Source organism: Equus asinus, chromosome 2, assembly GCF_041296235.1.
Source record: "Equus asinus isolate D_3611 breed Donkey chromosome 2, EquAss-T2T_v2, whole genome shotgun sequence".
Classification (NCBI taxonomy): Eukaryota; Metazoa; Chordata; class Mammalia; order Perissodactyla; family Equidae; genus Equus; species Equus asinus.
In genome coordinates, this window is record NC_091791.1 from 135,721,934 (window position 1) to 135,749,639 (window position 27,706).

At 45.3% G+C, this 27,706-nt stretch overlaps 1 long non-coding RNA gene across 1 annotated transcript; it reads left to right on the top strand.

Moving 5' to 3' along the window:
* The first annotated feature begins 760 nt into the window (after positions 1 to 760).
* On the top strand, positions 761 to 27,459 carry LOC106837239 (uncharacterized). Its single transcript, XR_011498998.1, has 3 exons — positions 761 to 1,372; positions 5,110 to 18,127; positions 24,259 to 27,459. It is a non-coding gene; the product is annotated as an uncharacterized lncRNA (long non-coding RNA).
* The last annotated feature ends 247 nt before the right edge of the window (positions 27,460 to 27,706 follow it).

Below are 27,706 nucleotides of genomic sequence, written 5' to 3' on the forward strand. Positions count from 1 at the left end.
TACAAAAATGGGGAAAAGAGGCTTTATTTTCACTGCTGTAAAATATTCCATTGTGTGAATGAGCCACAATTAATTTATTCATTCTTCCGCTGATGGACGATATTTGGGTTCTCTCCAGCTTTTTCTATTACAAACAATACTGCAGTGAACAATCTAGCACATCCCTGCTGGTGCACATGTGCAAGTGTCGCTAAGGCAATGGTTCTCAAAGTGTCATCCAGGGACCCACAGGGGTCCTTGAGGCCCTTTTAGGGGTCCATGAGATCAAAACTATTTTTATAATAATTTTCATTCTCATTCTGTTAGGCAAATTCAGCGGAGTTTTCCAGAGGCTGCATAATTTATCCACAATTATCAGAAAAGGCTATTACAATACTCCTACCTTTTCCAATTATCTGTCTCTGTGAGGCTGTCTTCTATTAGGTCAGATAAAAAAGAGATTTGCAAAATGTAAGACAATGCCACTCGTCTCTCTAACTTTTAAAGTATATATAATTCTTTTTCATAAAATATATTGTGTGAACATAACATGTAATGAGTTTATTTTAAAATTAATAAATATTTTTAAATGTTTCAGTTTTCATTTCTATTATAGTAAATATCAATAAATATAACCCACATAAAAATAGAGCTCTTTGGGATGGGATCTTTAATTTTTAAGAGCATAAAAGAGTCCTGAGATCGAAAAGTTTGCAAACTGCACTAGGGTACATACCATACCTAGGGGGGGGACTGCTGAGTTGTCGGGGAGAGGCGCACATCCATCTTTAAATGGTAAATCTCATGACCACTGACGATTAAATTCAGTTTGATATTATTTACAAAGAACCCCACCCCAAAAAAACCCAGAACAATCAAAGTATATATAGCTCAGAAGTGCATACATATTTGCTAAAACTGAAAACAAAATATTGAAGGCAACATTAAGCTCAGAATATAGGATAGTGGTGACTTTTTGTGAGGAGGCAGGGGCATAGATGGGAGGCGATGGAATGGATGCGTTCCTAGGTAGAGTGTTTATAATTGTGCTTTATAACTTACGGATATGTTGCATGTTTCTTTTTTTTTTTTCCTTTTTTTTAGGAAGATTAGCCCTGAGCTAACATCCACGCCCATCTTCCTCTACTTTATACGTGGGATGCCTGCCACAGCATGGCTTGCCAAGTGGTGCCATGTCCACACCTGGGATCCGAACCAGTGAACCCCGGGCTGCCAAAACAGAACGTGCCAACTTTACCACTGCACCAGCGGGCTGTCCCCTGCATGTTTTTTTTTTTTTTTATATGTACTAAGTATTACGTAAATTTTTTATCTACTAAGAATAAGAAAGAAATAGTTTCTTCCCTCCAGGAGCTCCCAGTCTGCTGCTGAGGTCTGAATGGAAATCACACTCTTCTTCCCTCTGGGTTTCAACCAATTGAGAAATTGGCTCAGGGCTAAAAGTATTGGCTTTATTGTTGGCAAAGCTGGATTTGAGAAAGTGGAGGCCAAATGGTTTTCTCCTCCTTCCTCACCTGATCCAGGGGGTCATGTGCAAACTGGAGGTCCCCTGCTGACCTCTCCCCAAGAGGCAGGGCCTACCTGGTGGAGGAGGAGGCAGGAGAGAAACCCCTGAAGGAAAAGGAGGGGGCTGTCCTTCCTGAGGAGTGGAGTGGAAGTCCTCTGGAGGAGGCACACCCAACTACAGGGATGCAGAGCAGGAGGTGGCAACAGCAAGTGAGCCGTGCCAGGCAGAGTTATTTGCAGCTAACAGTGTGATGGAAGGCTTCCTGGAGTCGGCCACAAACATTTTGCCTCTCTGTGAAAGGTGGTGGGATCTAGGCCAGTCGGGGGGACATAGTGAGTTTTAACACAGAGGCTGAAGTGGTGAGACCCGTCAGGGGGCTGAGGTCTGAGTTGGGGCTTCTCTGAGCCCCATAGGACAGAACTGGCCCTTCTTTGAGTGCAGGGTGTGTCACCTGAAAGCAAGCACAAAAGAGGGGTCACCAGGCTGGGCGTGTGAGGCAGGCTCAGGGGAGGGGCGTGTGTGAGGGAGTGCAGCTGTCTAGGAGCCTGGAAAGCCCCCTCTCTGTCTCCTCCCCAGCTGTGGGAGACTCCTTCCAGCTGCTGATTCCTGGGCCGGCACAGGGAGACCCAAGGGGCATGGGGATTCTGCCCTAAAGCAGGGTCCCTCCCTCACCCTCCAGGGGGCAGGTGACCTGGGCTTGTGACCTGTGGCCTGCCAGGTGCTTGACTTTGGGTAGGGAGCAAGAGCAGTCACATTCAATGAAAACCTACCTCCTATGGGGCAGGGTGTTGCTTTCTATGTATCATGTCCTTTAATTATATTTCATCCTTGTGACAACTCTCTGAGGTAGGCAGTAATATCTCCCATTCACAGATGAGGAGTCTGAGGGTCAGGGAGGGTAGAGGACGGCTCCTGTGATGTTAGAACCCAGTTCTACCTGCCTCTAAAGGTGATGTCCTTTCCATTATACTATTTAACCCTTCTGGGACTCAGTTTCCCTTCTGTAAAATGGGAATAATATCTATGTCCCAGATTTGTCATGAAAGCAACTTGCAAAACCTAGCACAGTGGTTGACTTTCCTCCTTCCCTTCCCTCCAGGTCCCAGGGTCAGGCTGCACGCTGAGGTGGCCCATGTGCACCTCTCTGGATTTGGCTGTTTTCACCTACTTTCAGGGCAAGGACCTATCCAGAGAGGGCAGGACCATGAGTTACACAGCTTGTTTCACATCATTAATTCTCTCACGTTTCTGATAGTTGCATTTTTTTCTTCGCTGATGGTGGGAGGAGGCCACCTCCTCCTCTTTCTCCCTCCCCAGGCTCCCTCTCCTATTTACGCTCATTCACACCCAAGCTGAGCTCGCACTCTTGACTTGATTCAAAGCCAGTCGTTTACCACAGGCAGTGACTGTGAGAAACCAGACCCGACCCACAGAGCAATGAGCCAAGAAGAGAAACCCTCCAAACCCCCAGAATGGGTCCTAATGCTGTGCCCACGTCTTCTCAGGTGCTGTGGCTTCGGCTGGGCCACATACAAGGGGCCAGTGGCCCTTATTCGCAAGGCTAGTTTATAGCCTAGCAGTTCAATTCCGTTTGATTCTATTTAACTAGACTTAATTCCTTTAACAGTTAAGGGCCATGTGCTGGGCAAGGCTAGTGTGTTTAGACTGCTGAAGCTCAGCTCCTGTGAGGACAGCGTTGTTAGGGACAGGATTCTAGAAATGGGGTCTAATTCACAGATATTTTAACTGGGACAAGAGAGGATGAGGGGAAATGGGAGGCTATGTGAGTTTCATTATGACTGAGGAGTCTAGTTCTCTGCCCGTCAGGCTCAGACCTCTGAGCTTCACCAGGAAAAGAGAGAATTAACTCATGTCTCACCCAAACAGGCCATGCCACAGAGAGCTGCTCCTCCAGTGTAGTCTAGAAATGTGTGTGTGCCGCCGTGGAGCTGGAAAGGAAAACCAAGGGGAAAAATGCAAATCAAGGGGGAAAAACAAACATAGTTAAAGCTGTTCCCTCCAGCATTCTCTCAACTGGAAATTTCCAGTTCTGACCTTCTGGTTAGTTTTTAGTACATTGAAAATACATGTTCATCTATTTTGAGTGAGCAATACTGATCACAAGACAGTACAAGAGAAGTGAAGGAGATCAAGGTTAGCTGGTAAAAATAAAATAAAATGAGTTCAGCTAGTAAATTGCCAGAGAAACTATACATATTAGCCAGAACTTATGAAGAGAGGCAAAACAAGATTAAAAAAACAAAACAAAACAAAAACCCGAAAAAGCAGAATTGAAGAATGTTTACATTCTCACAACCACAAACATGAAGTGAAGTGAGCTCAGAACTCAGTGGGAGTTTAGCGAAGTAAGAGTTGAGGCTGAGGCGGAGGCTGCTCCGTGTTCCCTCCTGGTTGCCCTGGCGATGAAAGACATCTGCCTTATAGAAATGAAATCACATTGAGAAGAAACCCACAAGCGCAAGAGAGTTTCTGGGTTTATAGACTTGCTGTTTCTCCCTCCGACTTTGGGGAGTGTGTAGGAAACAGATGAGGTAGTTGGGTATGCCTCTGGCTGCCCCTTTTACTCATTGGTGCCACTGCCTGGTAGGAAACTTCAGGAACCCAGGACAGGGAAGTGTCAGAAGCTTAACCTCCTGGAGGCCGCCTGAGGGGCTGGGGTCAGAGACTTACACCGGCCTATCACTCAGGAGGGGTTAGAGAGAGGAGGGCCTGAGTCTACTCGTTAGCTAGCTAATTAATTCTTGAGCATGTCATGGCGATGTCACGGAGAAGACAAGGTGAGTGACATGAGATCTTGTCTCCAAGGTGAGGGGAGAGCAGATGCATATACACAATTAGTTGTGATATAAGCCCTGTTGAGGGAGATAAACAAAGCTCTACAGGAATTCTTTTACTCTTCCATATTCTTTTCCTTATTCAGGCTGTGTTTTTATAGAAAAAAAAACCTTAGCAAATATGAAAATAAGCAGAAGGAAAAAATTAAAATCACTCCATATTACACCACCCAGAGAGAACTATCATTAACATTTTAGAATGTATCTTTTTAAACTTTTTTCTTATGCAAATATATGCATGAGTTCAAGACGTTTATGTGTTCTCTCTCTGTAGATATATATTTTTCTGAAACAGATTTATACTACAGGCATGTGCTACATAATGACGTTTCAGTCAATGATGGACTACCTGTAGGACAGTGGTCCCATCAGATTAGTACCATTTAACCTAGGTGTGTAGGAGGCTATACCATCTAGGTTTGTGTAAGTACACTCTGTGATGTTCACACAACGACAAAATCGCCTAACGATGCATTTCTCATAATGTATTTGAGTCGTTGAGCAGCACGTGACAGTACATATAGGATTTTACCTTTTGGCATCTCACAATACACCATGAACATCTTTTCAACTAACACATATACATTGGCATCATTGTATTTAACATCTGCATTGCATCTATTACTTGACCTTAAAATAATTTAGCCAAACAACGTGGAGAGATGGGGGTTCCTGTCCTTCCCCTCAAGTCAGTTGAGAGAGGCTCCAATGGCAACACTCAAAGAACTTGATATGTGTTTCTTACAGTTTTAGGCACCAGCGTTGGTGTCAAATCCTGCCTAAGAAATCTAAAGGGCCAATGCAGGCTGGCTGGCTGGCTGGCAGCTGATGGATGAGAGAGAGGAGACAGGCTGTGCTGGGATTGGCCTCCAGGCCCAGGATGGCCAGCTGAGGATGCACGAGCATTTCCTGTGGAACACACCCTGGAGAGAAACAAGTGGATTGGTGATTACATCAACATAAAGGTCACAGCAATAAAGGAGCTCCAACTTTGATGCTAATGAGGACCCATTGGGAGGCTGAGGAGGGAGCCTTGCTGTAGGAGATGAATCTGCTCATTGCGTGTAAGACAACTGGAGAGATGGGAGATAACAGGACAGGAAGTCAGTTCACAGGCTGTTATCAAAGTCTGAAGGCAAATGTTCCATCCTTCCAGGGGAGTTAGAGGATCTGGGTTCAAGTGTGACCTCTACCATCAATGAACTTAAATCAGTCACTCCACTTTCCTGAGTTGCAATATCAATCCGTAACAAGGGCATGAAAACAACAAGGGGTGATGAAAATGCTTTGGAACTTGCTAAAAGGTGGTGGTTGCACAGCATTCTGAATGTACTAAATGCCACCGAATTATATGCATTATAATTGCTAATTCTATATTTTGTGAATTTCATCTCAATTAAAAACAAAACCAGGGGCTGGCCCCGTGGCTGAGTGGTTAAGTCTGCACGCTCCGCTTCGGCGGCCTGGGGTTTGGATCCTGGGTGCAGACATGGCACCACTTGTTAGGCCATGTTGAGGTGGCGTCCCACATGCCACATCTAGATGGACCCACAACTAAAATTTACAACTATGTACTGGGGGGAGTTGGGGAGGAAAAAGCAGGAAAAAACTAAAATAACTCCAAGGGTTGTTGTGAGGATTAAGTGAGTCTTGTGGTTTTTGTTTTTATAGTGACCGTTATACGGGCAAGCATGAAACTAGCTTTATTCCCATAATTGCATTAATCCTTCTTGGCCTGGATCCCTCCATGGGCTTAGAGAAAGCAACTTATTTGGGTCCTTTAAGGTTTTCCAGGCTTATAGTTCCATCTGTTTATTAAAATCCCAGTCACTGTGCAGCTTATAATTTCAATCTCCTTCCTTCTCCTAGTCCTGCTGTTTCTGCACAGAGTGGGCCTGTTCCTGGCTGCACAGGGTCCAGGTAAGGAAGGAGTGGGATTGAGAGGAGACTGATCATGGCCTATTGATGACAGTAGGAGGTTGTATAACTAATTCGCAGTAACTTTCCTGGGGCTTCCCTTGCCTGAGTCATCACCATCTGCCTCCTGGCCTGTGGTGCTGCTGGGGGGCGGGAAGCCCAGGTTCTCCACCTGCTTCAGTCAGGGGTCCACTGAAGAGGTGGTGTCAATGGGATGCTGCATAAGGTTTTCTTGGGCAGATTCAGCCCAGCCCCACCGTAGAGGACCCCAGTGGGGCAGTGATGTCTGTTTGGGGTGGATGACTGGTTGTTCTCCTATTTCAAAGCTCCTCTCAGTGCTAGCTCGGCACTGACCACTCAGGCAGCCTGAGGGCTCTCCCCTCCCTCTCCCACCACTACCCTACTAATGTCTGTGCTTCCTCCTGAGAGTCCTTTCCCCTGTCCTCCCAGCTCTTGGTCCCCTAGCTGCACAGGGTGAAGCCATTCTGCTGAATTTCAATCCCTCACTTGCTTTCTCCCTTGCCATTAGTTGAGACACATTTAAATCTCCTCCCCCTCTGGCTTCATGCTCAATTTTTCATTGTTTCCAGGCTAACATTTTCTTTCACTGACTCTAACGAGGACAGATGATGCTGATGGTTTATGGCTCCTCCCTCATTTGTCCCTGGGCCGTCAGGATCATTACATGATGGACTCTAGGAAAATGGTCATTGAGGAAAAATGGATGGCAGAGAGAAAAAAATAGATCTTCTTAAGCCAGCCGTTGTCAGCTGAAAGCACACCCACCAGCCCCTGAGAGGCTGGCCGGCCAGCGCTTTAGATAATCTGGCTTTTCTGGAGGGTGCTGTCACAGGAAGACAGAGGTAACAAAGTTAGGGCTTTTCAGAGTGGAGCGGAAGGGGCTAAGAGTCTGTCTCCAGCCTCCTTCCCCCGAGCTGAGGCTAAAAGTGCCTATGACGCCAAAACCCACAGTAGAAGAAACGGCCATGTTCCTTCTGTAGCCTCCTCTTCCTCTTTTCTGCATGAAGAACTCCTAGCTATCCTTCCAAGCCCAACTCGATGCTATACTCGCCCGCCCCCTGAGGAGCAGTTGGGACTCCCCCTCTGTGCACTCCACAGGGTGTGCCAAGGGTCCACGAGACGTCAGGTGTGGAAGGACAGAATGCTTAGCACGGCGCCCTTCCTCCCTCCCCTGCAGCAATGTCCCTGTGAGGGACCCTGGACACCATGTGTGTATGTGAACAGCTACTTTACGCTACAAAGCACCATATTAAAAATACTATTTATCTGGCTGGGTTTAGTTAGTTGCCTGTACCTACTCCTGAACTGTGAACTCTTTGATGACAAGGATGCTTTATTTAAAAAAAAACTGCAGCCTCCATCCCTGGCACAATGCTGGGTACAAAAGTAGGCACTGCCAGTCATGCTGGGCTGGGGAGCCGCCTTTACATAGGCCCGCAGCCTGGCCAGGAAGGTGGCACCTGGCTCTGCAGAGCAGTGCAGTGGTCAGCTTTCCCGAGCTGAGGCCTCGGGCTGGCTGCTGCATCTTCCTCCCAGAGGCCTGCGATGCTGTTTGCCTTTGTTTGCTCCCAGTAGCTCTTGCTACCCATTCTTCCAGACACCTGGCACCTCCCGCCTGCTCACCCAGCGCTTGACCCTGGCCTCTTTCCTCAGCCCCTCCTAAGACTTCCCTGGCAGCTTCTCAAACTGGACCTGTCATCGCTTCCCCAGCACTGACCACCGCAGGAGTGACTCAGGTTTTGTCTTATTAAGCCAGGCTTTGGGCCTCATGTGTGGCCCAAAGCTCAATAAATTTAGATCAGAGTTAGAGAGAACATCAATGTTGTGAACTGATGGGCCAGTGGCAGTGGAAAGAGCATGAGCTGACCTGGGGTCAGATCTTGGCTCAGCTACGCTTGCTAGCTGGGTGACCATGGCCAGTTGCTGAACTTCTCAGAATCACACTTTTCTCATCTGTACATGGGGATTAAAACACACGTACACACCCCTGCTAACTCACAGGGTCACTGTGAAGAGTAAACGCCATGACACATATGAAGCCTCTGGCCTCCCGCCTGACACATGGCAGATTCTCAGTAAGTAAGAGTTTCCTTCCTTTCCTCTTTTCCACTAAGAACTCTTCCAAGTCTAAAAGTCCATGAGCCTTTGAAACACATGTTCCCATGTTAAACAATAATTTGGGAAGGTGACCAAGCTGCTAGAAAGTTTATCTTCCCAGAGGAACAAGGATCTCAGGCGATGGAGACAATGCTGTGTCCCAGGTTACCCCGGAACAGGTTTCTTACTCCCCGTCCGAAGTCCCACAGATCAGGAGAGGGTGTTGTCGGTGATGAGGGTTGGCAAACCACACTTGACAAAGTAAGGAAAGCTGGCTCAGTTCACAGAGAAGCAGCGAGTGAGGGAAAGCCCAGGGAGGCCTGGCATTGACCCAGGGCTCAGAGGGTGGGCAGGTGAGTCTGTGCACAGCCGGCAGCAAACGGCTCAGCCAGGAATCCTCTGCGCTCTGTCACGGGGAGGCTGCAGTCTCTACCACAGACTCCCATGAAAACAGAGCGGAAGAATGGAGGACGCACATGCCCTGGCCCTCTTCTTCAGGCAGGTGAAATGGATAGATTTTGGAGGTGCCAACGGACCTGGAAGAGCAGCGGGAAGCCAGCAGAGTCAGCTTGCTGCTGTCCCTGAGAACAGCGGTGCTGAGAGAGGTGCCAGGACCAGCAGCACAGCCTCAGCTGGGTTTGTTACAATCAAGAACTTCTGAATCAGGAACGCTGGGGGCATGACCCCAGCTGTCTGTACTCTAATAAGCTCTCCAGTGATTTTGATGCACGCTAAAGTTTGAGAACCACTGACTTAGCAGGAGCTTTTCTTCATTTACCTGAGATTTCCTTCCCATTTTGAAGTGGTGGGAGATGGCATGGGAGTGGAACGGTCATAATCTTTAGAGACAAGAAGATCTGAGTTCAGATCCTGGCTCTGCTGCTAAGTGGTAGCGTGGCCTTGGACAAATCCATCAACCTCTCTGCACCCTGATTCCCTCAAGTGTGAAACATCTGCCTTACAGGATTAGGTGGTAGATTTAGAGAGAACGTATGGAAAGCATTCAGCAGGGCACCAGTCACGGAGTGGATGCCTATCATCATCATCATCATCATCATCGTCACCAGGACTACAAAGAACCCCCCCTCCCCCCCCCGCCCCGCCACCGTGAGTAAGAACTGTAGATGCATCTAAGGAAGCTCATCGGACCACACAGGTATTATCTTGCTCCATGAGTGTTTAATATGCTGCTCAGAAGGCTACTTCATGACACTTGTCACCTGGCTACATCCTCATTAAGCTAGGAACAACTTAAAGATAAGAATTCCTTTCAAACATGATGAGAAGCAAATCCCTATCTAATTCGGATATACCAAGTAAAACTCCAAGCAGTAAAATCACTCTCATTATAGTATAACCTAGATGTTTTCCCATCCTCTCCACTTTCCCTTCCCCTTTTCCATAAGTCCCTTAAGCACACAGTAGCACCCGGCAAATATTTGTTGTGTTGAATGAATGGATTGGCTCAGTTTGATTTGAAAATGCCTAACTGTTCTGCAATAAAGGGAACTCAATTTGTGACCAGACCTTTAGCCTCCTGGGGTGGAAATGAGGCAGGACAGGCCACAGTACTCATGCTGGTAACCCATTGAAACCTTGGAAATCAGGCACTTAGGGGATGTTAAGAGACCAAGGTGGCTGGGACAGGGAATGGAAGAGGTTTTCTGAATTTAGCAAGGGCCTTTTACAATGAGATGGCTCGTGGCCCTCAATCCCTGGCTGTACACATGTCTGCTTCTGCTCCACCCCCTAAGTCTGCTGGGGACCGGCCGAGTCAGCTGTCCTGTGGCCTCTCCAAGGCAAAGCAAACTGGAATCAGAGCACCAAAATGGAATGCCAGTTTGCCTCCTGGGGGCATAAATGTAAATGTTGCCCTTCTAGTTCTGGCAGAAAAGAATTAATTCAAGCCCTCAGCATCTTCTTTCATCCCCAGATGCCCAGCCATCACCTGTGGGCCTCCCTGGCTCCTATCCTGCTCTTCTCCAGTCATGCTCCCCGTTGTCTACAACATACATCTTATTATTCACTGCCTACTTCCTGCCTACAGGATAAAGTCCCAAAGCCTTGCCAGGGCATTCAAGGTCCTTTGCAATTCGGCCCCAACCTACACGTCCAGCTTTACTGCCTACAGCCAGTGCATCGGCCATACCTAACTCCTGCCCACTAGCGCCCTGCTCTTTCATATTTCCCAGCCACTGACTGAAAGGCCCTTCCTCCTGTTTTCTGTCTGGAGGACTCTGACACTACTTTCCAGACCCTTCTCAAATGCAGCTTTCTGTGAAATGGACCTGCCAGCACCCAGTGCCTTCCTGAATGCTTTCCTAAGTCTTTACTCAGCCTGGAATTCCCTTTTCCAACCCACAAATTCCTAGTCTCCTTCAGGACTTGGCTCTAGTGTTGCTTTCAAATTTTTTTTTTGGAGGAAGATCGGCCCTGAGCTAACATCTGCTGCCAATCCTCCTCTTTTTGCTGAGGAAGACTGGCCCTGAGCTACCATCCATGCCCATCTTCCTCTATTTTATATGTGGGACGCCTGCCACAGCATGGCTTCCCGAGCAGTGTCATGTCTGCACCCAGGATCTGAACTGGAGAACTCTGGGCTGCTGAATCAGAATGTGCAAACTTAACCACTGTGCCACCGGGCTGGCCCTGCTTTCAATTTTTTTTTTCTGCTTTTCCTCCCCCAAATCCCCCCAGTACATAGTTGTATATTTTAGTTGTGGGTCCTTCTAGTTGTGGCATGTAGGACACTGCCTCAGCATGGCCTAATGAGCGGTGCCATGTCCGTGCCCAGGATCTGAACCGGCGAAACCCTGGGCCGCTGAAGCAGAGCATGCAAGCTTAACCACTCGGCCACGGGGCCAGCCCCTGCCTTACATTTAAAAAAAAACGTTTATTGACGTAATTTTGGACTTAAACGGAAGGTGTAAGAATAGTACATAGAATTCTTGTACATCTTTCACCCAGATTCTCTAAATATTAATGTTCTGCCACATTTGCCTTAAAATTCTCCCTATCTGGACATGTAATTTTTTCTGAGCTGTTTATGAGTTATTTGCAGACACTACACCCGTCCACTCCTTCGATGCATATGTTTTCTAAAACCAAGGACATTCTCTTTGGTAGTTACAGAACAATTATCAGGATTCAGAAATTAACTTTGATACTAATTATTATCTATTATATAGATCTTACTCAGATTTCACAAATTATCCCAATGAAGTCCTTTCTAGCAAAAAAAGTCCCAGATCATGCATTGCATTAAGTTGTTACATCTCTTTAGGATCCTTTAATCTAGAGTGGTTCTTGGTCTTTTTTTTCTTTTTTTGGTCTTTCAAATTGACGTTTTTAAAGTGTCTAGGGCAGTTATTTTGTAGAAAGTACCTCATTGTAGGTTTGTTTAATGTTTCCTCATGATGGGTTCACGTTGTACAGATTTGGCTGGAGTATCCAGAGGTGATGTTGTGTTTATCTTGGTGTATCATATCAGGAGGTATATAATGTCACTTTATCCCATTTCTGGTGATGTTAACATTGGTCAATTGGTTGATTTGCCAACATGTCTGACTCCTCCCCTGATCCATGAGGCCCTTCTCAAGGTCAAGGAGGGACTCGGCCTGATTCATCCTTGTGTGCTGGTACCTGAGGATGTGGAGATGCAGGGAGGTGAGGAACAAACACCAGCTGAGCCCTTCTGTGTGCCCGGCTCTGTGGCTGCGTCTCATCTAAGCCTCACAGCAACCCTGTAAGTTAGAGGATGTTGTGCTCATTTTACAGGTGTGCTCCGCGAAGATGAGTAATTTGCCTAAGGGCACTTGACTGGTAAGTAGCAGATCCAGATTCAGATCCAGGTCTGTCTGCCACTTCCCATAACACTAATGTGCTGGAGACAATAGACAGTCAACAACGTTCATTGCTTTGAATGGATGTTTAAAAAAAAATTTAAACAGAAAAATCTAACACCAAGACCATCAAAAAACAACACTCTCCTTCATCAATGAGGATACTTTTTATTCATTTATCCCTTCAACAAATATTTATGGTGGGTCTACCACGTACTAGGCAGTAATATAGATAATAGGGATATAGTAGTGAGCAAATAGCTTATGTTCTAGTGGGACTGTGCGAATACCAGAAAATCCAACTAAAGTGGCTTGAACGATAACAAGATAGCTAGTGGCAGAGCAGCTCTAGGGTCAATTAATTTAGTGGCTCAAATGTCATGGCTAAGATTTGTGTTCTCTGAAATTCTCTTAGCTTTCCCTTTGGAGATGCAAATGTTTGCCTTAGTTTTAAGCAAGATATCCTTAAAGGAAACAAAGGAGACATTCCTGTCATGGTCCCTGTAAATGGGAAAAGAAAGTCTTGCTAGAATCTTCTCAGCTGACTTGTCTTCCACCTCATTGGCCAGAACTATGTCACCAGTTCATGCCTAAATCCACACCTGGCAAGAGGAATGGGCTGCCAAGGCTGGCTTGGGCAATCTCACTTCACGCCCTCACCACCCAGACTCCTGCCAGGCCCAACCTTCCCCAAAGCACTTGGTTGTCAGAAGAGTAGGTGGAGCATGAACAAAATGGCATTTTTCTTTCTTTCTTCTTCTCCCTCAAACCCCCCAGTACACAGTTGTATATTCTAGTTGTAGGTCCTCCTGGTTGTGCCATGTGGGACGCCGCCTCAGCATGGCCTGATGAGCGGTGCCATGTCTGCGCCCAGGATCCAAACCAGAGGAACCCTGGGCCGCTGAAGCAGAGTATGCGGACTTCACCACTCGGCCACGGGGCCAGTCCCACAATTTTCTTTCAACAAGGCAAGAGGGGGAAGGCTGTCGAGTAGGAAACTTACAATATTTGTCAAATCTCCCATTCACTAATTTATCAAATATTTACAGAATCTATGGCTTCTTAGAAACTCTTGTTTATACAAATACAAATTTGCTTCATTGCTATTCCTTATGTTCATTATATCAAGTTCTACTTTTTTTGCTTACTAAGTCATTTATCTCTCTCTTTAGCTATCCTAGTATCTCTTGTCTCATTCTAAAATAAGTTCTCATTTTCATGAGTGTGTAGAATCTTAGCCAGGGAGGTTTAAAAAATATTTAATAACTAATTCTAGGATGTGCACTGACCGCTGCACAAGGTAGGGTCCTGGAGGGTCCTGCTGGGCCAGGCATTCACCATTTAGTTTCTGGATGGGGAGATCCAGGAGGATCCTAGTGGAGGGGCCAGGGGGGCTGGGGGGACACTCAGGCCCTACTGTTTACCAACTGGTATGAAGGTGTTTATTTCAATATTTTTAAAAATTTATTTTTTATTGCGGTGTAATTGACATATAACATTATATTAGTTTCAAGTGTACAACATAATGATTCGATATTTGGATACATTGTGAAATGATCACCACAGTAAGTCTAGTTAACATCCATCACAATACATAGTTACAAATGTTTTTTCTTGTGATGAGAACTTTTAAGATCTACTCTCGTAACAATTTTCAAACATGCAATACAGCCTTACAAACTGTAGGCACCATGCTGCGCGTTACACCCCCATGATTTGTTTTATAACTGGAAGTTTGCATCTTTTGCCCTCCTTCACCAATTTCTCCCACCCCTGACCTCTGATAACTACCAATCTGTTCTCTGTATCTATGAGATTGGTTTTTTTGTTTTTTAAGAGTCCACATATAAGTGAGATCATATGGTATTTGTCTTTCTCTATCTGACTTATTTTACTTAGCATAATGCCCTCAAGGTCCATCCATGTTGTCGCAAATGGCGAGATTTCATTCTTTCTTATGTCTGAATAATATATATATCACATTTTCTTTATCCATTCACGCATTGGTGCACGCAGGTTTTATTTCTGTATCTTGGCTGTTGTAAATAATACTGCAGTGAACATGGGGTTGCAGATATCTTTTTGAGTTAATATTTTTGTTTTGTTTGGATATATACCCAGAAATGGAATTGCTGGATCATATGGTAGTTATTTTTAATTTTTTGAGGAACCTCTACACTGTTTTACATAGTGGCCACACCAATTTACTTTTCCACCAAGAGTGCACAAGGGTTCCCCTTTCTCCACATCCTTGCCAACGCTTGCTGTTTGTTGTCTTTTTTTGTGTGTGTATCTGAGGAAGATTGACTCTGACCTCACATCTGTTCCCAATCTTCCTCTTTTTGCTTGAGGATGATGGTCACTGAGCTAACATCTGTGCCAGTCTTCCTCTATTTTTTGTGGGATGCCACCACAGTGTGGCTTGACGAGTGGTGCTATGTCTGTGCCCAGAATCCAAACCTGCAAACGCTGGACCACCCAAGTGGAGTGCGTGAACTTAACTACTATGCCATTGGGCTGGCCCCTTGTTGTCTTTTTGATAATAGCCATTCTAACAGGTGTGAAGTGATATCTCATTGTGGTTTTGATTTGCATTTCCCTGATGATTAGTGATGTTGAGCATCTTCTCATGTACCTGTTGGCTATTTGTATGTCTTCTTTGGAAAAATGCCTATTCAGATCGTCTGCCCATTTTTTTAATTGGGTTATTTGTTCTTTTGCTATTAAGTTGTATGAGTTCTTTACATATTTTGGATATTAACCCCTTATCAGATATAGGATTTGTAAATATTTTCTCCCATTCAGTAGGTTGCCTTTTCATTTTGTTGATGCTTTCCTTTGCTGTGCAGAAGTTTTTCTTTTTTTTTTTTTTTTTTTCTGAGGAAGATCAGCCCTGAGCTAACATCTGCTGCCAATCCTCCTCTTTTTGCTGAGGAAGACTGGCCCTGAGCTACCATCCATGCCCATCTTCTTCTACTTTATATGTGGGATACCTACCACAGCATGGCGTGCCAAGCGGTGACACATCCGCACCTGGGATCCGAACTGGCGAACCCTGGGCCGCTGAATTGGAACGTGAGCGCTTAACCGCTGCGCCACATGGCCAGCCCCTGTGAAGAATCTTTTTAGTGTGATATAGCCTCACTTGCTTATTTTTGCTATTGTTTTTGGTATTTCAATATTTTAGCAACCAATATGATAGTACCCGTGTGACAACCTGGACATCAGCTCTAATCCTCACAGTGACCATTTGCAGTGTCAGTGTAGTGACTCCAGCACAGTCTTCCCAGCTTCTGCCCCATGGCGGTGCATTGGGGCTGCCTCCAGTTTTAACTGCAATATTAACCTCAGTTCTAAGTGTCTCTATATGCACCTTTGTTTTATTTTTATATTTCATAATATGACATTTTATGTATTTATATTATATATGTATATTTGTAGATATATATTTCATATATTTATTTATTTCCTTGGGACATATTTCCCAAAGTGGTGTTTTAAGGTCAAAGGGTATAATTTGACCTGGCGATTTAAAAAGCACTTAACCAATGGTTTAGAAACCTCCTTGCTGACTTTTTCACCAACTCCTGTTGCTGGGGAGCTGGGAGGATGTGGTACAGTGGAAGGAGGGTGGGCATTGGAGTAAGGAGAGCTGGGCTCAGGTCTGGGCAGTGCTGCTCTACCAGGGGCTGGGGACCTGGCAGTCTCTTAGCCTCTCGAAGTCTGGTTTCCCCAACTGTAAGATGGAGGGGTGCCATCTCTCACAGTATTGGGCACAGTAAGCATCGATTGCCTCCACGTGATCCTGACCTTGGCCTGAGGCCCTGGCCACCTTTGTCACACCCTCACCAGGCCTGCCTTTGAAATGGTTCTCAAAGTGTCCTGGAAAGTGCTGGTTCTGCACCATAAGGAAGTGTGTAGACTGTCACCTTCTGGTGTGAAGAGTTAATGTCCAAATAACATTGGGGATCAAGCTGCGCCCCCTTGTGTCCCTGTGAGGATCTGCCCCAGGGTGAGGCTGCAGGAGCAAGGGGAGGTTGTCCCGGTGCAGACTGGCCCTGGTGTCGGTGGTGGCTCTAAGGCGATGCCCTCCTCCTGCTAGTGAAACTCTGGGAGAGAGAAGTTGCTGGGATTTGAAAAGCTGCTTGTAAATGATAGTGTTTTGGGTTTTGGAGACTGTGAAGGTGCTGGTAGAGGCATCTTTGCAAAAGCAGGAGGTCTTTGTCAGCGATTTCTTAAACCCTGCTTAGAGAGGCTGACAACAGTGGTCAGTCAGTCAACAGATAGTTACAGAGTGCCTACCATGTGCCAGACACGTGCTTTGGCAAACGTTGAACAAGATCAGCAGGGTTCCTGCCTTCCTTGTCTAGTGGGCAAGATTGGGGGTAAGATTAATTCTTTTTAAATTAATATATTTTCATTTAATTGAAGACAAATGGTATCTAAACAGAAAAATTTAAAACACAATATTTCACCTGCCAAACACTATAGCTACTTTTATGTCAATACCTTCCAGCCCTTATGCACCCATATGCACATTTTTACAGATCTATAATCATAATGCATGTTATCCTGAAGTTTGTTATATTTCACTCATAATAAACACTTCTCTATGTTGCTTCTTAATCTTCATAATTATTCTTATAACTATAGAAGAAGCCAGTGTATGGCTATGTCAAAATCTATGTAGCAATTCCCTTCAAGTTTAGACACAGATTCTCTTTTTCTTTTTTTGTTATAATAGATATTGCTGATGTTAACTTCTTCATGCAGATTTTTATTGCATTGCTTCTCAATGATCGTGAACATGGTTCATCCTATGCGTTGCCATATTGCTCCCCCAAAGAGTTATTACTAATTTTCAGTGCCACCAATATTATATCAGAGTCAATTTTGCTGCAACATCAGGTACATTGAATATTGTCACTTTAACACATTTTTGAGAGTTAATGCTTTAAAATGGGGTCCCAGATTTGCTTTAATTTGCATTTCTTTGGATACGGGTTGGCAGGTTCTTTTTTGCACTTGTGCTGTTTATAATTGCTCTTGTGTGAAATGTGTGTTCATATTATGGTTAAAATTTTGAATGAGTCTCTTGTTTGACATCTTTCCTTAGTAGAGAGAAAAGCAATAGAAGATTGCGTTATTGCAGCCCAGGGTGGTGTCAGAATGGTACTTACTGCGTTATTCATTGGGTTAATAACTCCTTCTGGAATCTTCCTAAGAAAGCTCAGCTGTTCCAGAATCTAAAGTGCAAGTCTCTTTTGCTGCCCAGAACTAGTAAGTGAGAAGAGTGATTCTGTAACACCCTTGGCTGTGCTTGGCTCAATAGTGGAAATGACATAATTTCCCACTGTTTAAGAAAAAGAGTTGGACACCAGCCTAGGTTACGATAATGCAAATGAAAATTATGCAGTTGGAGAATTAATTTGTTTCCTAGTGACTCTGAAGAATATAGAGTGTCCTTGAATATTTCAGCTGGAAGGGTCTTTCTGATATTGTCCAAACCCCTGTCCCAGAGAAGTGAAGTGACTTACCCAAACTCACACAGCAAACTAGAATCCCTAGGATCTTTCGTGTGTTCTGAATGTGAATGTAAATGAACCTGTGAGTCTCACCTTCCAGGCCCTGTCCCTACCCCCTGCACTGGGATTGTCCCCCTCCCGGCCTGGATGCTTTCCAGAACACAGCTCTGGGAACACTTTCTGTGTTGGGAGTTGGTTTCCTTTTCCTACATAGCCTCCAGCAAGAACTCTGGGCCTATCATCTCTGGGAACTCACAGTACTGCATCATGTAGGGGTCTGAGCAGTAGCTAAAATACTTTTGCAAGAAAACAGTCCTTCTCCTGAAAGAAGACGACAAATGTTAGGAACTGGGCCGTGTGAGGGTGAGTGATTCTGACTCTGTCAGTAAGGCCTTTTGGTTTAATACCTCACTACGATTTTCAGGGCTGATTAGATGAAGAAGGGAACTAACATTTGAATAGCACATACTATGTAGTGGGCACTACTTCATTTAATTTCTTATAAACACCTATGGAATAACAGATTTGGAAATGGAGGCTCAGAGAGGTTAAGTAATTCATCAGCTCCTGCAGCTACGATGTCACTCTCTCACTGATCCTCAAATGGGGGCGGGGCGCGGGGACCTAGAATGGCCAATCGGAATTACCTGGGAGCTTTTTCAAACTATTTATGTATGTTTCCCATTGAGAACAAGTGTACCTTACTGTGCCATCTGTAGTAGGGTGTGTGTGCCAGGGTGCCACTCTACGGATGATCTGTTCTGGACAAGTGTCAATAAACTGGTGACATATGGTAGGAGGTGGATAGGAATCTGTGTAGAGGGCCTGTAACAAAGACAAGGAAAGTAAACATCTGGAAAAATTCCTTAGGGAAGAAGAAATAGAAGAATCCTAAGGATTGGGACACAGGGGAATATAATTCAAGGCAAGAGAAGAGAGAGGGTCTTGGTGGGTGGGAGGGTGCGAGGGACAGCCTGACCCACTCCCAGGAGGGATGTGGTGGGGGGCCGGTGGGGTGCAAGGTTAGGAGGGCCCCATGTGGCAGAATCTCTGTCTCCCACACTCAGAACAGAGAGGCAGTAGCTGTGCTAGGAGGAGCACTTCACAAGGAGTTCTAAGACATAGTCCTGGCTGTGTGGCCTCAGGCAAGTCACATCACCTCTCTGTGACTTGGTTTCTTTCTCTTCAAAATAGGTGTAAAAATAACCTTCTCTGGCTACCTCTCAAGTGGGTTATGGGAACTGACTGAGCTAACTCTTATGGAAGTGTTTTATAAATTGTGGAACGCTATGCAAATATCACAGAGGGACTGCTAGGTTCAGCAATGAGTTCTAATTCATGATTATTCAGAATTTCAGCCCCTCTGTGTGTTCTTGGCTGTGTTTTTTAGACAAGGTAGCATATGAGGCCCATTGAAATTCTGCACATGAAAGCCTGGCACAGGGTAAGCTCCCCCCTGCTGGTGTCCCCACCCCTGACACTTAGCCCTGATGTTATTGTACCCTCAGCCCAACTAGGATGGATTTCAGTGACTTAGAAAATACCTTCTGATAGTGGTCTGACTTCCCTTTGAAAGACCCAGCTCTCACTCTCGAAAAAGAGTTTTTGGTGAAAAGTCCATTCCTACGAGAAATATATATAACCTGTAAGCACAATTTAAAGAATAATAATAATAATTAAAAAAAACACATCTAAGCTGAAGAAAAAATATCACCAGTATCTGCAAAGCCTGTACTTGTCCTTCCCTGATGCATTCCCTTCACTCCACTATCCTCGTTTTGTGTTCATCTTTCTCTTAGTTTTTAAAAACAGCTTTACCACATATGTATTATCCCTAAGCACTATATGATTTAGTTTTTCCTGTCTCTGAACTTTTGTAAAGGGCATCATATTATAAGTAATCTTTTATACCTTGCTTCTTGCATCTATGATCCCCCTGTGTTGACAGATGGAGCTGTAGTTCATTCATTTTCACTGCTGTATAGTATTCCTCTGTACTATAATTTACTTATCCACCCTACAGTGAATGGACTTTTGTGACGTTTCCAGTTTGGGAATATTATAAACAACACTTGTACATGTCTCCTGTTACACATGTGTAAGAGTTCATATATATCTAGAAGTGGAAGTGCTGGGTCATACAATATGTATGTCTTTAATTTTGTAAGATAAGGCCAAACTGTTCCAGATGGTTATACCAATTAACACTCTCACCAACAGTGTATGAGAGTTCTCATTGTGCTACATCCCTGCCCCTGCTTGATATTGTCTGTCTTTTAAATTTCTGCCAACGTGGTTGCTGTGGAATTGTGTCTCATTTTGGTTTTAATTTGCATTTCCCTTATAACTAAGGACGTTGAACATCTTTTCATGTGCTTGTGGCCCTTTTGTATTTCTTTATCTCTGAGATGCCTGTTTGTATCTTTTGCCCATTAAAAAAATTAAGCTGCCTACTCTTGTCTTAGTGATTTGTAGTAGCTCTTTACAGATTCTGGACACTAGTCCTTTCCCCATTTGTGTTACTGTTATCTTCTCCCAGTCTCTGGCTTGTCTTCTCATTCTCTGTGTGATTTTTTTTTTGATGAATAGAAGTATTTAATTTTAGTACAGTCAACCTCCATCTTTTCCTTTCACTTTTGTTGTCTTGTTTAAGAAATTGCTTTTTACCCGAGGTCAGAAAGATAATCTGTATTTTCTTCTGTAAATTTAAAAATTCCAAATGTCTTTCTTAGCACTGTTCTGTCTTCCGAGCTCCTAAATCTTTCCATAAAATGTTTCGGGAAGCCTGAGGTTATTTCTGTCCCAGTGGGTCTCCTCTCAGCACAGACGGCTTTGAGTTCTGACAAGTGCCAGAGAAAGACTCTTTCATGGAGAGCGCTGCTGGGCGCCACAGACCCTGCTCAAAGGCCCCCTGTGTCCTATACTCTCCAATGGCCTCGGGCCCCTAGGAGGCGCCTTCGCACCAGACATGGAGCTCCCTGCAGCCTGCCCGCTCCGAGGGGAGCGCTGTGTCTACCTCCTGCCCAGGCCTTCTTACCCCCCTGCAGGCTGCAGAGGCAGCACCTCCGCATCCGCCTGGGCCCTCCTGCCCTCACCCAGCCTCACCCTGAGCCTGAGCCGCTGGGGCCCAGGCCTCTCTTCTTGTTTTGAAGGAACCCCATGAAAGCTTCCTAGCTGGTCCTGCTTTCAAATCTGCCCTCCTGCCTCTTGCTCTGTCCACTTTCTTAGACTCCTCCTGATTTTGTAGTGTCTTTTGGGGGACCCCGTCAGGGATGATTTTTTGTTGAGTCAGATACTGCTTTGCTTTAAGCCTACCCCAAACCACTGCAGCATGTAACTAAGGCTCCCCAAAGGATCAAAACACTCAGGGGGCCACAAAAGATATGAAATGCTTGCAGCATAGCACCCCTTGCCCGTTGGCATATTCGATTTTGTCTTTTCTTTTCTTTCCTTTTTTTTTTTTTAGGAAGATTACCCCTGAGCTAACATATGCCGCCAATCCTCCTCCTTTTTTGCTGAGGAAGACTGGCCCTGAGCTAACATCCATGCCTGTCTGCCTCTACTTTATATGTGGGATGCTGCCATAGCATGGCTTGACAAGCAGTGCATAGATCTGTACCCAGGATCGGAACTGGAGAACCCAGGGCTGCTAAAGCAGAACGTGTAAACTTAACCACTGTGCCACCAGGCCAGCCCCTTGTCCTGCCTTTTCATCTCCACTAGTTAATAGCTGGCTTAATTGTTTCCTCTTACCTCAGTGTTCTTATCTGTAAGACCGAGTTAATAATCACTGTCTTACAGTTTTTGTGAGGATAAAATGAGATAACATAGGTAAGGCTCACTGTGCCTGGCACATGGTAGGAATCCACAAATGTTAGTTTCCCTTTGTCCTAGCTTGAGTTCCCCAGAGAGCAGAGCCTGTGGCCAAGCTTGTCCACTAATGCTTTACTGGCTGGCTTCATCCCAAGGAAGCAAGAGTGAGGGGAAAAGGGAAGTCAGGCAGGGAGGGAGGAAGAGCAAATACTCGATGGCAGTACTGAGCTGGCCATCACCAGTTCTGGGGTCATGCAGGATTTCTCTGGAGAGGCCGTATGGAACCCCTGGAGGAACCGTGAGCACCTTTCCTGCCAGCACCTTCCACCTCCTATCTCTCATTAGCCAAAATTTGCCCGTGGGGTGTTGAGACCCTTGCACTCCTGAGCTGTTATCCGAGGCTTGTGGGTGGCCTCTGGGGCAGGCAAGGCCTCTGCGAGTCAGGTTGGCTCAGGTCTGGGCACCTCAGCTGCTGAGGCTCCTGCTGCGGTGGGCGGGACGGAAGTGTGCTGCCCTCGGGCCCTGTCCTTGGGGGAGGCTGAGACACTAGTAGCCTTAGGAGAGGGAGTGATGTGGTGGCTGCCAGGGCCTTACGAGCTCAGGAACAGTGTGAGCGACTGCCAGGCCACTTGGGCCAAGAAGCAGGGCGAGGGGCTGACGCCTGGGACAGAGAAGGCAGATAGGTCAAGTGGATCCATGGGGTACATAAACTGGATGTGGTACACCTTTCGCTTTTCTCATGATTATGTGAGCTCTGCTTCCCAGGAGAGCTGGCGGTGAACACATCAGTATGGATGAGTTTTATCTCTATTCACTAGTTTATTCAACAGTGATTTGCCGAATAATGATACAGAGATAAATGAGCATGTGTGGTTTCATGCGCTATGCAAGTATTTTATTTGGGAAGGATGGGGTGTGAGTAGATTTTCTACTGCTCTGGATGCTGTGCAGAGTTGTGTTAGGGTTATTTTAGAGTTATAGGTTAGTCCAGGAGTCGGTGAAAAATTTCTATGAAGGGCCAGATAGTAAATATTTTAGGCTTTGCAGGCCTCAGGCATCTCTGTTGTGTATTCTTTGTTTGTTTGTTTATACCTCTTTAAAAATGTAAAAACCTTTCTTAGGTTGTAGGCCATACAAAAACGGATTGAGGACCTGTGCATTAGTCTATGCTGCCTAAAAAACTCCCAATCTGAGTGTTTTAACACATTAAAGGTCTATTCTTGCTTACATCCCCATCCAAGGCAGGTCAGTGGCTCTCCTGAGTGACTGTCCTCTATGCAGTGACTCAGGGACCCAGGCCAACTCCATCTCACGAGGTAGCCATCTATGCCATCCTGGGTACTGTGAAAGAAGGAGAGGACAGTTTGCTTGCATGAGATCTTTTAAGGGCCACATCACTTCTGCGTACATTTTATTGGTTAGAACTCAAATGGACCCAACTTAGCAGTAACGGAAAGGAGGAAAAGTCATTTTCCTGGGTGTCTAGGAAGGGGCAACAGCATGGTAAAACTTAGCTTAGTCTATACCACAGAGTAAAGAAAAGTTTCAGACGTGCTCCTGTCTCAGAAGGCCTTAGGATGTGGCTGGGGAGAAAGATGAGCACGCGTGAAAGGTCGAATAACAAAGTGCAACTGTAAATGCTGTGTCAACAGTATTCTGATGATAGCAATAACTAAATAACAATCAAAAGGCTAGAAGAGTTCATAGGACCAAGAGAGCAGACTGAGCTGGAGTAGTTGGATAAAGTTTCATGGAGAAGGCGGGACTGAAATTAGGTTTTGAAGGATTGGCAAGATTTAGCCAGGGGCAGAGGAATAAGAACTATTCTCTAGGTGGAAGCAGCCAATAAACAAAGGGATCACCCTGGAGAAGGTGTGAAAGTCCAGAGTTAGCACTGGGAAAGCCCAGGCACTAACCAGTCCTAATGATTCCTGGCCAGGCGTGTCTCAGTGGTTGGGTTTGGAGGAGGTTCCTATGGAGGGACTGGGGTGGAGGTGAGACACTGAGGTGGTGGTGGGGTGCTCAGGACAGCAGTCAGAGGTGGCTTTCTAGCAATTTAACTGTCCTGCTGTAGAATGTTAGCCTTTTAACAACCGAGACGGCTCTATCAGTGCACGTAGGCTAAGCATCTGCCCTGACTTCGAGACTTAACAGCAGCTAAGGATGGAGAGACAGGTTGGAGTTAAATTGTGACGGGCTTTGAATGCAGGGTGTTTGGGATTTCCAAAACAAAGATGAACATCCTTTATTTTCAGTGACAAAGATTAGGGAACTCTCCCCCACCTGTAATAAATATCTATTAAAAAATAATGGTTAGACAATAGTGTATTTATATAATGGAATAGTCTGTAATCCTTAAAATTAAGTATCTAAAGACTCTTCAATGCCATGGAATAAGTGAAAAAATAGAAAACTGTGCATAGTAAGGAAAAGCATAAAGATATTCAGACTAGAAGAACAAACATCAAACTGTAAATTGTGGTTATTTTTAGATGATAGTATTATGCTTGATTTTTCTTTTCATCATTAAGTTTTTTCTGTGTTTTGACTTTTCCTATAATGAGCACTTATTACTTTTAAAACGACTAACATATAATAATTTTTTTTTTTCAAAAGCAAACCTTAAACGTAGAGTTTGGCGTGGTGGTTGCCGTTGCTACTGTTTTCTTCTTTCTCTGCAGGTGAATTCCCTCCTCATTCGCAGTCTCCAGGAACTGGGCGCCCACGTGACTCAGTTCACAGTGGCTGAGCACCATCCATCCCTGTGGTATCACACTGCCTGCCACTGAGCACACGACTGGAAAACGCTGCTCACTTATCATTCCTGAAAGGTCCTCGGAGGCACCTGTAATTCTAGCAATTCTCTGCGTCTTATGGGGTCCCCCAGTGAATATCTATGTGAGACAAGCACACGACCACCCTGAGCATGAGCTACAGAGGTGTGGGAATGCCAAAGACTGACACAGAACCACAGGCAGTGGGAGCACATTCAGACGTAACTTCTTTTTATTTTATTTTTTTTTGAGGAAGATTAGCCCTGGCTAACTACTGCCAGTCCTCCTCTTTTTTGCTGAGGAAGCCTGGCCCTGAGCTAACATCCGTGCCCATCTTCCTCTACTTTATATGTGGGACGCCTACCACACCTACCACAGCATGGTGTGCCAAGTGGTGCCATGTCCGCACCCGGGATCCAAACTGGTGAACCCCGGGCCCCCAAGAAGCGGAATGTGCGAACTTAACCGCTGCGCCACCGGGCCGGCCCCATAACTTCTTATTTTATAGATGAGAAAACTGAGGCCAGAAAGAGGAAGGCTCTTGCCCAAGGTCACACAGTGAGTTAGTGGCAAGTAGGGCCTTGGGCCCAGGGCTCCAGGGTCCTGTGCGCTGTCGTCACCAGTCACAGACCCTTCAACAACTGGCTTTCCTGAGTTCTGGTCCAATTCTTTTTTTACCTTCTCTTCAGCAACTACACAGTCAGAAGTCATTTGGGTTAAAGTTGACTGAATCAATTCTATTTCTTGTGTCTTCAGTTTTGTGGCTCCCTGGGTCTCTTTGACTAAATTCTGATCTTGTTTAAATCCAGTATGGTATCAAAGTGGTGGAGTTATTCTCTGAAGACAGTCTGGCTGGTCCTCAAAGAGTTAAACGTAGAGTTACCATAAGACCCAGCCCTTCCGCTCCTAGGCATATACCCAAGAGAATTGAAGGTGTGTGTCCACATAAAACCTGTACACCAATGTTTGTAGCAGCTTTATCCATAATAGCCCCAAAGTGGAAGCAATCTAAATGCTCATCAGCTGATGGATGGATAAACAAAATGGGCTGTATCTATGCAATGGGATGCTATCCGGCAATAAAAGGGAATAAAGTACTGATAGGTGCTGAAACATGGACTACCTTGAAAATGTCTGCTAAGTGAAAGAAGCCAGTCGCTAAAGGCCACATGTTGTAGGATTCCATTTATACAAAATATCCAGAATTGGCAAATCCAGAGAGACAGAGAGTAGATCATTGGTTTCCAGGGGCTTGGGTGGGGAGAATGGGAAGTGACTGCTAATAGATATGGGGTTTCTTTATTGGGTGATGAAAATGTTCTGGAATTAGATATTGGAGGAAGGTCACAATGAGAAGTGTTGTAATATAAAGACCTACGCTTAAAAGGTCCTGAAAGAGCATTTTAAAGCAGGTCTTCTACTCTGAAAGGTAGAAATGAAAGGTAGAATGGGTCCTGTCTTATAAAGTAGCTACTCAGATATGAATTAGAATCCTAGCTCTTCCACTAACCAGATGCAAGACCTTAGTCCAGTTACCCACCCTTTATCAACCGGAGTTTCTTCATCTCTAAAATGGGATAATAAAGTCTGCCTTGCAAGTAGTTGCACGTACAGTGCCTTGCACTCATTTGGTTGCTTCTCGTTTCCCTTTCTCATCTCTTCTCTAATCTCAGGAGTTGCTCCTACAATATTGGGGGTACTTGCACCCCCCTATCAGGTGCAAGAAGACCTCTTGACACGAGTACCTGGAAACTTTTCTGAGTGCTCCTCAAACTGTAACATACATAGGAATCATTTCATACCCACAGCTTTGCTCAAATTCTGTAGGTTAGTGACTAGGACAAGTCATCTCACAATAAAATGTATGCAGAATCACTTGGGGAATCTTGTTAAAATGTAGACTCTGAGTCTCAGGTCTAGGGTAGAGCCTGAGATTTTGCATTTCTAAAAATCTGCCAGGTGATGCTGTTGTTCTGGTCCTCGAAAACACCTTCATAGCATGGTACTAAGTCACGGGAAATGTTAAGCTAGAGTGATTTACGGAACCTTTCTCAAGTAGCAAACTTTGAATATCTATGTAAGGTAGACAGAGATAAAATAAATTAATATGGGTTTCATAACTAAAATGCTTACAAAGATAGAGTCTGAAATACTATCAAAGATTTTTTAAGGTCCTTTCAGGTATTCACAAAAATGTTTATAGCCTTCCAGGAGGGTCCAGAGTTGACATATGAAATTCTAATTTGAACTACAAAAATTAATAGTTGCGTGGAGTGTCTACATTTTCCAAGCACGGCTTACGTCTAGTATCTCCTTTAATCTGTTTAGACCAAGTCTAGGAGGTAGGCAGAGCAGGTTCTCATTGTGTAGATGACAAAGTGCAGGCTCAGTCAGGTTGTGATCTGTGAGGGCCACTGGGATTGTCCCTGACCGAGCCCCAGCACATGGAACGCCGCTCCTCCCTGCACCTCGGTCCCGTGCCCTTTGCTTATAATGACATGTCACAGGATTCTATGCAACTTCACATATTCCCTCTGGTCCTGGATCTACCAACAAGCCAGCTTAGGGGATAAGGAGGCAAGAGATAGACCCCTTAGCAAAGGGTATCCTCAGAGGTGCAAGATAATAGAGCTCGTGGGGCTTGCCCCGTGGCCGAGTGGTTAAGTTCGCACGCTCCACTGCAGGCGGCCCAGTGTTTCGTTGGTTCCAGTCCTGGGCGTGGACATGGCACTGCTCATCAAACCACGCTGAGGTAGCGTCCCGCATGCCACAACTAGAAGGACCCACAACGAAGAATATACAACTATGTACTGGGGGGCTTTGGGGAGAAAAAGGAAAAAATAAAATCTTTAAAAAAAAAAAAGATAACAGAGCTCGTAATAGTTCCACCTTCTTCCCCTGGGTCCCGCTCCACAATTCAAGATTAAAAAATGTCAGAGTCTGGCCTCCACTGAAACAGGCATGTTTGGGATACAAACACACATCTTGCTGTCTTCTTGCCCTCCTTGTTTATAGGACAACAGGAAGGCCGAAGGTCGCCAGGCTTCAGCACCTTCTCACCAGCCTCCCTTTTACACAGCATCCCATGGCCTATCTGATCTGGCCCCTGAAAACTCTCAGGCCTTTGGGTGGGGGTGGGGGTGGGAGTGGGAAGGCAACAACAATCTCTCTTCAGATTTGGACCTCATGCCCGTTAATTCAATCAGGCATTCATGAGTCTAGGGGTGTGTGTGTGACTCTCAACCTTGAAGGTTTCAAATATTGGCACCGGGTGCCCAGCCCCAGAGATCTGCAGTGGGCGCCAGGATTTTTAAAAGCTTCCCAGGCATTCTAATGGACAGCCAGGGTTGCAAAC